The 10,692-nt window shown below is 43.2% G+C and overlaps 1 pseudogene; it reads right to left on the reverse strand.

Annotated features, from left to right (window-relative positions):
• Window positions 1-9,191: 9,191 nt before the first annotated feature.
• LOC114908007 lies at window positions 9,192-10,071 on the reverse strand (annotated as a pseudogene).
• Window positions 10,072-10,692: the final 621 nt, after the last annotated feature.

Genomic DNA, 10,692 nt, shown 5'->3' on the forward strand with positions numbered 1-10,692 from the left:
GTCTTTACAGACCTTAGGGCCTCTTCATCCAGCCCTGGGTGGACCCAGGTCACCTTCCTTTCCGCTCCTTTCTCTTTCTCATAGAGAATGTCCTAATTAAGTGCGCCACCCACCCAGACTCCTGCGTTTCATGTGTCTAATCAGTGCTGATGGGGCTGAAGGAAAGGTTTAAAGCCAGTGCAATCTCTGTGACCCAGACACATCCTGCCGGTTCTTTTACTCAGGACTTGCCTGAGGGCAGTCTGGCCAGATCCCATTCTTCAATAAAACGAGGCTTGTGTTCAGTTCTTAACTAACCTCTTAAATGTTTATTATTGTTAACTGTTGTTACTATTATTGGACACAGAAACTAACCACACATTAAAATACCTTCACAAAGTATGAATCTCTGTAATGATGATTCTCACATCACCTCCACCCTTTCTGATTCTAGCTCTCTTTCAAGTGTAACACTTACATTCCCACCCTCCCACCCCAAGCTCCGAAAAAATCTACATTCATCCCCAGTCAGGTTCCCTCTAGTACAGATCTATGTGCACGATTACCTTTTGTATAGTATGAGCCCTGCTCCTGAAGTGTGGGGTCAGATGGCTTAAAGATACTCTAAGCGCAGGTACCATGTGTGAATTTCATTACAAAATTGTAATACGAATCACTGGGATGTGAATAATTACTCCTAATTTAACTGAGCAAATAGAAGTCCTTGATACAAATGAAGCCAGAGGTATTAGGGTTTCTTCTGTCACCTTGTGTGACAGGCAGAACCATGCTGTGTTTAACCCAGAAAAAAATCAAATTGTTTGGTAGTCCAACCTAGTAGTAGTAGTGACAGTAGTAGTATTGCCTAATGTTTATTATAAAAGTAGTATATACTGTACTCCTGGTTTTAAAAAGATTCAAACATTTTCAAAGAGTTAAAAGTCCCTCTCTCCAATTCACTTACTCTTATCACATCTTGTAGATAACCACTGGTAAAACATTTTTGTTTATCCTGCCAGTTTTGTAGACAAGTGTATTTAGCTTTTTTTTTTAACAGATATGAGATTATACCATAAATACTCTTCGCAATCCTCCCCCTCAAAGAAAAACGATATGCAGCACATGCCTCATTGTAACACTTGTCAAACATTACCCAAGTCAAAAGTTATTTTTCAAAAATACACATCTTCCTTTGAACCTTTTAACGAACCTGTGAAATACAGAGGACTTACTTTGTTTTTCTCGTTCTGTGGTTGAGAAAACTGGCACAAGTTTAAGGAACTTGTCTGACAGGTTTCCCAGCTGGTCTTTGTAATCTTCAGGAAGTGGAATCCTGGTCCTCGGTGCCTCAGTCCAGTGACCTTACAAAGAAGCTCAGACTTTCCAAACAGACAGGTCATGATGGGGCTCTGTTTCATTTTCTCTGCCCTGAGCTAGTGTTTTTGTCAGACAAGACTTTTTGGTTGAGTATGAAAGAGAAAAAACAAATGAACGACTTACACTGTATTTCCAAGCCTCTAGTACTTCTCATTTTAGGGTGGTCCAGGAAACATAGGGGCATGGATATGCACATTTAGAGGCTCTGGGCCCAAATAAAATTGCCCTGTATAAATAAAAGTGAATTTAGAAGCCTGAGGGGAAGGTTTAGGAGTAGCCAAGACCCAAGAATGAGGACTGAGAGCTGCCTGGAGGAAAGTAATCCATTTTGTGGCCCCCCTGGAGAGTCTGAGGATATCTGTGTTGCAGTGTTTGTGCTGTAAATCCGTCCTTGCATCTCCTCTACAGGTTCCTCAGCACAATCTCTGTTGATCTCAACACTTCTGTTAGCACTGCTGTTTTCTGGGAATGTGAGAGTGATGTGTTCTGTCCACTACTGGGCAGGAGGCAAAAAGAGATCCCACATCTTCTTTATCCACTCCTCTGTTGGTAGACATTTAGGCTGCTTCCATGTCCTGGCTATTGTAAATAGTGCTGCAATGAACATTAGGGTGTGTGTATATTTTTGAATTATGCTTTTGAATTGTGTTTTCTCTGGGTATATGCCCAGGAGTGGGATTGCTGGGTCATACGGTAGTCCTATTTTTAGTTTCTTAGGGAACCTCCATACTGTTCTCCATAGTGGCTGTACCAATTTACGTTCCCACCAACAGTATAAGAGGGTCCCCTTTTCTCCACACCCTCTCCAGCATTTACTGTCTGTAGATTTTTTGATGATGGTCATTCTGAAGATGTGGTACATATATACAATGGAATATAACTTGGCCATAAAAAGGAACGAAACTGTATCATTTGCACAGACGTGGATGGACCTAGAGACTGTCATACAGAGAGAGGTAAGTCAGGAAGAGAAAAACAAATATCATATATTAACGCATATATGTGGAATCTAGAAAAATGGTAAAGATGATCTTATTTGCAAAGCAGAAATAAAGACATAGATGTAGAGAACAAATGTATGGATACCAAGGGGGAAAGGGGTGTGTGTGGGGGGGGGGGATGAATTGGGAGATTGGGATGAAAAAAAATGACAGAGAGGGCTTCCCTGGTAGCGCAGTGGTTGAGAGTCTGCCTGCCGATGCAGGGGACACGGGTTCGTGCCCCAGTCCGGGAAGATCCCACATGCCGCGGAGTGGCTGGGCCCGTGAGCCATGGCCGCTGAGCCTGTGCGTCCGGAGCCTGTGCTCCGCAACGGGAGAGGCCACAACAGTGAGAGGCCCGCGTACCACAAAAAAAAAAAAAAATGAGAGAGAGAGAGAGAGAGCCCTCATAAGAGCTGCCAGTCTCCTGGATTACATACACTTGAGGTGCCTTAGAGGACCAGAGGGGTGATTATAGGGAACTTGAGGGGCATCTCTCCGAAGCCCAAGAACGGTGATTAAAGCAGGCTGGATGTGATGGGAACTGGAGCCGCGGCAATGCATCATCTCTGGTCCACTTGCTTGGCTCTGCGCGTGGAGCGCATTTTTCAGTCTATGGGCGGGCTTGCTGGCTTTACTCGTGCCCTTTATTTTCCTGCTCATTTCAGTTCTTTCTTTTATTCTGGCTTCCAGTTTAGAGTTAACTCAATAATACTCCTTCATTCTAGGTACGTCATCATCAGCCCATGCAAGGTCTTCTTGTTTTATTTATATTTTCTCTTTTATTTCTCATTCACATTGTCCTCACCCCTGCAGGCAGCTACTCTCTAGTGTTTTCCATGTATCCTTGGATACAGAGGGATCTTTGAATATATAAATAGTACGGCACTAGATCTGTTTCTTACTTTTTAAAACCCAGTACCATGATTTTTAAGATCTAATTGTGTTGCTGTATATACGTCTGGTTTATAGCTTCTAATTGCAGAATCGTATTCTACAATACACATCACCGCATTTTATTATATTTTCTTTTGGCAAAGGGCTTCTGGGTTACCTCCATCTGCCTATGACAACAAGCAATGCTGTGATGGACTTCCCTGGTGGCCCAGTGGTTAAGCCTCTGCGCTTCCACTGCAGGGGGCACGGGTTGGATCCCTGGTCAGGGAACTAAGTTCCCACATGCCTCGCAGTGTGTGGGGGGGAGAAAAAGCAATGCTGTGATGAACAGCCTAATACTCTTCCCCGTGTAAGAGCCTAAGATACAGCCCAGGAGAGGATGGCTGGTATGTGCACACTTAATTTCCTTAATTACCACCAAATTGCTCCGCAGAATGGCTATATCCATTTACACTTCCGCCAGAGGGGCTCTGAGATTTCTGCTCCCCTGTAACAGGGAAGAGCTAAATCAGACTCCATGTTGGATCTGTTTCTTTGACTTACACACATAATGGCCTGACTCAGGGAACCCTGCTCCTCTGCCTGACACTTAAAGTGCCTTTGTTCAGCTCACAAGGAGACAATCTGACCCTGCCCACCTGTAAATGGCTGAAATTAACACATCCCCTCACCAAGGCTGGCCATTCCAGGACACGTTTCACAAGACTGATGGCCCTTTTTACTTTACTTCCTCACTGCCTCTCCCTCTCTATTTTGCCTTTTTGCTTTACTTCCCTCTCTGATTCTATAAAAGAAACTGGCATCCAGACCCCGATAAGATGGTTTTTCAGAGACACTAGTCTGCCATCTTCTCAGTCTGTCGGCTTTCCGAATAGTTGTATTCTTTGCCTCAACACCTCGCCTCCTGATTCCTCGGCCTGTAGTGGGGGTGGTGAGCGGGAGCTTGGACTCGGTAACACCCCACCTCACCTCAACAATAGGTACTATCAAACTTGCTAATTTCTGGAAACCTGCTGACTGTAAAGTGATCTCTCACTACTGTTTTATTTTTATTTTTTTCTGACTTCCCGTGAGGGTGCATATCTTCTGGAATTTTCTATCTGTCTTTCACTCATTATTCAGTTTTCCATCTTCCTTTTGTTGACTTCCAGGAATTTCTTGCATATTTAGACATTAACCTGCTCATTTTAGACTTGAAAATACGACTCATTTGTTAACTTTGATAATGGTGTTATTCATTAGGTTAAAATCTCGAATTTTGTAATAAATTTCATAAATTTTCACTTTGTGATTTATGTTTTTAAGGTCTTTTTCACCACCACAAGATCACAACTCTCACCCTTCAGAACCTACCGTAGCTATTCCAACTCCAAATTCCAGAGAAAGGCTTTTGATTGGCTCAGTGCTGATTTTTGTGCCAGATTGCAAGTCACTAGCCAGTGTGTCTGGATGACACTTGATAAGATATCCATCTCAGGGCCAATCATTGTGGCCAAGGTACCTGGTAAGTTACTTAATGCCTCTGAATCTTAGTCTCCTCAAGTGAAAAAGAGATTTAAATAAAAAAAACAAAAACCTGTTCTATCAGATTATTATGAGTTTTAAATGGATTATCAACATACTATGGTTCTGGAACCCAATTCCAATGTGGGGCAGCAGCGGGGGGATGGGATGGTTTCCCCACATCACCAGCAATTCTCTGGACACTAGCCGCGTGTCCTACAAGTCAGCTCAATTCTGACACTATCTACCTGGAGATAGCATCAGATTCCACAGGTTAGGGATTCAGTCCCACAGGACCATCCTCCACTTCAGAGGCCAGTTGCAAGTCCAGGTTGTTACCTGTACATCTGACCCACTGGCTATAAATCAGAGGTTCCCACGACCCCATCCTTGGGTTCAATCAACGTTCTAGTGTGGCTCACAGAACTCAGGAAATCTGCTCACTCACTAGATTACTGATTTATTACAAAGGATATTAAAGGGCATGAATCAATATCCAGATGAAGAGATACATAGGGTGAGGTCTCGGACAAAGGGGCTTCTGTTCTTGTGGAGTTTGGGCCCAGCACAGTGGCACATGGAAGCACTCTTGTTCCCCACCTGGAAGCTCTCCGAACTCCCTCCCTTTTGGGTTTTTATGGAGGCTTCATCACAGAGGCACAATTGATTAACTCACTGGCCATTGGTGATTGATTCAACCTCTAGGCCCTCTCCCCTCCCTGGAAATCGGGAAGAGACTGAAAGTTCCACCCCTTTTCCTGGTTGGTTTCCCTGGCAACCAGCCCCAATCCTTAGTTGATTTCCAAAAGTCACCTCATTAACATAAAGCCGCTTGTTATTCATAACAAGCCACCCATTTCACCTTTATGGCTCTGAAGCATTTTCAGGAACTGAGGACAAAAGATCAAATATTATAACAAAAGATGCTACCATTGTTTTTATCCTTCAGGATATTCTGAGGGTTTAGGGAGCTGTGAGCCAGAAACTGTGTACAAAGACCAAACATATATGAGAAATACATCTGAATGACCAAATATATATATATATATATTTGTTTTAAAATAAATGTATTTATTTATTTATTTTTGGCTGTGTTGGGTCTTCGTTGCTGCACGCGGGCTTTCTCTAGTTGTGGAGAGCGGGGGCTACTCTTCATTGCGGTGCACGGGCTTCTCATTGCGGTGGCTTCTCTTGTTGCAGCACAGGCTCTAGGCACGCGGGCTTCAGTAGTTGTGGCATGCAGGCTCAGTAGTTGTGGCACACGGGCTTAATTGCTCCACGGCATGTGGGATCTTCCCGGGCCAGGGCTCGAACCTGTGTCTCCTGCATTGGCAGGCAGATTCTTAACCACTGTGCCGCCAGGGAAGCCCTATATATTTCCTATAAATCACAATATCACAACATGTAATAGGCCTGGTACAGCGCTTGGCATTTAGTAGGCAGCTAAGGTTGCTCGTGAGGTTGGGGCAAATTCCCTTAGAATGAGACCCTGGAAGGAAGCTCAGTGATTGATGTCTCAGATGACTGGTCTGCAGAGTCAGAATTACACTGGCATAAACCACTCAAATGTGCACCAAACAGAACCTATTTATCAATAGAAGTAAGGAAATCTTCAATTATCCTTTCTTTTTCTCATGTGTGATAAAGAAGTCTGTGGTCAAAGTCCAAAACTTGGGATAAGTCCAGCACTCTAGGACAAACATAACCGAGGTAGCAGAACTAGAACCTCAGACACTCAGAGCCACGGGTGAAGGAAGGAGTGGAGCCAGGAGTGGCCTCTGATCACGGCCAACTTTCCTGCATCTCTAGGGCTGGATGTCCCCTGAATTCATAAAGAAGTGCAGCTTCACTGCCGGGGGTCAGAGTAGGCAATTAAAAAAAAAATAAGTGTATTCTAATTCACAGAAGAACAAAAAAATTAAACTAATGAGAACTGCCGTGTAGATTATCTTTAATTGGGGACTACAGGGCTATCACCAGTGAATATTATTTTTGTAAATTCTCTCCCACCGCCATTAGAAAGAAGACACAAGAGCTAATCATCCTTATGATCACAATAAAGCCATTGCCACCAGCACCATCCCCTCACAGCAGTCTCTTTGTATAGGGATTCTGAGACTGGGTGAGTGGCTCTAAGAACTATGCAGAAGAAACAGTGAATGCAAACAAGTCAAGGTGCCCCCCTGGAGATGGGAATGCCTACTGTTCTGATCTTGGCTCAGTCAATGACCTTGACCTTGGAAAAATCATCCAATTTTCCCAGGGCCTAACGAGCAATGGGATCCCTTCTAACTCTGAGACCTCGTGACTTACCTCCTCTCCTCAGGGAGCTGTCCATCTAAGGGAGTGAAGAGTGAGTACTGCTTCTACCCTCTAAGTATCACCTTGTATCTCATAGGAATGGGGACTAATTTCAGATACTTCCTCCTAGGTCTCTTGGGAAAGCAATGACCTCACACCTTTGTGCTCAGTGAAAACCATGGGCTCTAGAAACAGGAAGACCTTGATTCATATCCTGACTCAGGTTTTAGTTGTGTGACCTTTAGTGGTGAGACCTTAATCTCCCTGAGCTTCTAGACTCCTGGTCTGAATACTGGGAACAAGAACCCACCTTAGGATTGTTATCAGGAATAAATGAGACAATACATGTAAAAGTGCCGAGCACATTGCCTAGTGCAGTTAAGTATCAACAATGCTGCTGCTAACAATGACTTAAAATCTTGGAGCTGGGAAGAGCCTCAAGGGATGATCAGATCCAGGTTTCTATCTTTAGGCAGAATCTAAGGATGTCCTCTTACAGATAAGGCAAAATACATAAATACAGAAAATTAAAGAAATGAGAAAATGGCTATTTCCTCCAATAAATGAGACCCCGGGGGGGGGTGTTCCTCTTTTTTTTTTTTCCCCCAAGAAGGTGAAGAGCTATCAGGGGCTATGTTTTCCTCAAAGGCCTCATTCTCTCCTCCTGAAGCATGCACCGGGATCACATCACGTTCCTTGTTATGCTATCTTCTGGGGTAGATTCATAGAGGCACTGCAGGTTTGCTATGGGAGTTTTTGAAATTTCCATCTTAAATTTATAGCTGATGAGTATAACTTGCCCTGAGCTTCACCATACTGTAAGCTGACTATCACATTAAAAAACAATTACATTTCTGCCAGGGGCACCATGAGTGGTCAGAATTCTTTTTTTTTTTCAGTTTCACAAGAAAACGGATGACTACGCTGACCTACTCAAGGAATTTTTATTTTACTCTTTAAATCCTGAGTGGCTGTGAGAGTCGAGACTGAGACCGGAATACAGCCAGGTCCCTGTGAGGAATGCACATTCCGAGAAAGGATAAGTTGGGGGAAAACCACCCAGTGGCACAGGAGATAGGAGGGGAGCTTTTCCTGGGAATCCTTCTGAGAAACAGAATCCCTGGCCTAATGTATGGATAATGTTTTCGTTTGTGGGATACGAACCCCCAAGCCAAAAAATAAATATAAAATTGTATTAGACCGGTATTACATCTGGGTTCCCTGGCTGAAGCACTGCATAGAATGCTCTCAAAAACCCCTGCTGAAGAGGAGCTCAAAATAAGTTACTAAAAACACATGAAGAAATGATCCCCTTCCACACCGGAAGACACAAACTGGAGGAGTACAACCCCAAGAACTTCAACTATAGAACAATCTAAAAGAGACTAAAAATGGGAATTTTTAAATGATTAAAGAACGAAAAGGAAAGAAAAGAACACGAAAATCTAGTGCTAAGAACCAAGTAGAACTAGACATAAAAATATAAATGAAAATAGTCTTATTGACTTGGTCAAACAATAGATTAAATGCAGATGCAGAGACAGTTTATGAATTGAGGAAATAAATGTAAATGACAGAGAGATAATGAAATGGAAAAACGGAGAAAAATTAAGACACCTGAAGAATGGAACGTGAAGCTCCAAAATATGACTTACCGGAGTTCCAGGAGGAGAGACGAGAGAAAATTGAGAGAAGCAGTATTTTAGGAGACGCCGAGTCTGAGTTTTCCAGAACTGATAAGAGGTAGCAAGCATAGATTCAAGAAACACAGGTACTGAACAGGATAAATAATGACAAACTTACCCCTAGACACAGAAACTGAACAAAAGAAAGACAGAAAAATCTGAAAAGTAGCAAGGAGAAGACGTCCCAAGGGAAAAGTCAACCGTAAGCAGACTTCTCAACAGCAACAACGGAGGCCATGAAATAGACCCTCGACCTTCTTCTTCTTTTTTTTTTTTTTACAGTGCAAATGCATTGGATTTTAATCTTTAATATCTAACATTGCTTTAGGACACGTTTTCTCTGAACCAGAAACAGAATGCTAATTGCATAAAAATATACACATAGAAAAAGTAGTTCTCCATTTTCCCGGGGAAAAGACAGTAACTTCTAGAATACTCAAGTGTTTTGTTTTAATTATAAAGCCTTGGTCATCTCATTTATTAGCTCTGTAACATGCATATTTAAACATTATTTGACAACCGTTAACAATTTATAAATGTAAGGTGCCATTACTGAGTAAGTAGATTCTCCTGTGAGTGGATGTGTAGATTCTCCTGTGAGTGGATGTGTCCCTTCTCCCACCAACAAGGCAGCAATATGGTTAGTTTTAATTTCATGAGTACATGATCCATTGCTGCAAACGCTAATTCTCTTCTCCACCCTGTGCTTATCTGTGCATGTATGTGAGCTGGTTAGATCGCATAGGCAACCTCTCTAACTTCACTAGTAAGAGGAGCTGGGCTTGAGCTTTCGATGCAGACTGACCGTGTCTGTCTGCATCAAGCGATCTGACCTATCCTCGGTAGCAAGCACTCTCCGAACTGCTTCCTCAAAGGCCGCTGCGACATTCGTGGCATCTTTTGCACTTGTTGCAAAGTAAGAATAGTTGCCGTTGTCCCTGCACCAGGCTTGTGCTTCTTCTGCAGACACCTGCCGCTCTCTGATGTCAACCTTGTTACCCAAAATCACAAAAGGAAAGCTTTCGGGCTCTTTCACATCCGCATATGAATTCTTTTTTCCAGTTACTCAAGTTCTGGAAGCTTTGAGAATCATCAACGCAGGCAACAGTCAGAACCTCTGTAAAATGGCGTCCTTAGGCTTCTGAATCGCTCTTGACCGGACGTGTCCCAAATCTGCATGGTAACAAAATGTCCATCCACCTCCAAATCTTTACTTAAAAATTCCACACCTATTGTATGGAAGAGCTGGGTATCAAACTTATTAGTCACATATCTGTTCATTCGAGAACTCTTCCAACTCCACCATCTCCAAGGAGAATTACTTTAAAAAGCGATGATTTTCCTGCCATTATTAATCTCAAGATCTCTGATTTCAGAACCTTTAATTGTTCAGTTCAAACATCATCATTATCTCTAGGACTGTCTGGAAGATTCACCTGGACACGGACAACAGGGAAAAGCGGTTCACCACTGTGCCGGGCTCATTATAGGAGTGCAGGGAATTTCTCGCGGCCACACGGAGGAAGCCTGGGAGCTCCTGTCCGGTCAAGGACCCGGCAGGCAGGACGCGTCGGTGGCACTGCTGACCCTCGAACTTCTGAAAGAATTGCCATTAAACTAAATTTCCGTTCTCAGTTAAATTCTAGCTCCAGAATGAGGAGGAAATGAAATTCACAGAGAAAAAAAGGTAGTTTACCACAAACCTTTGCTGAGAGATCTCCTCACATTTCCCTCTCAGGAAGAGGGAAGTTAAACCCAGGAGGGAGGGGGGGGGGGGGTGCGGGGATGCAAGAGGCAGCCATAAGAAGGGGCACGGATGAACGTGTGAGAAGCAGAAGGAAGCATTAAGTCCGTAGAACAACGATAATAGTGACTAATTGGAGGTATATTAAGACAAGGCGTGTACAAGATTGTTTTCAGACATCAAATTATTAAGGAAGGGACTTCCCTGGTGGCCCAGTGGTTAAGAA

Source organism: Monodon monoceros, unplaced genomic scaffold, assembly GCF_005190385.1.
Source record: "Monodon monoceros isolate NGI ecotype Baffin Bay Population unplaced genomic scaffold, NGI_Narwhal_1 Super_Scaffold_3, whole genome shotgun sequence".
Taxonomy (NCBI): Eukaryota; Metazoa; Chordata; class Mammalia; order Artiodactyla; family Monodontidae; genus Monodon; species Monodon monoceros.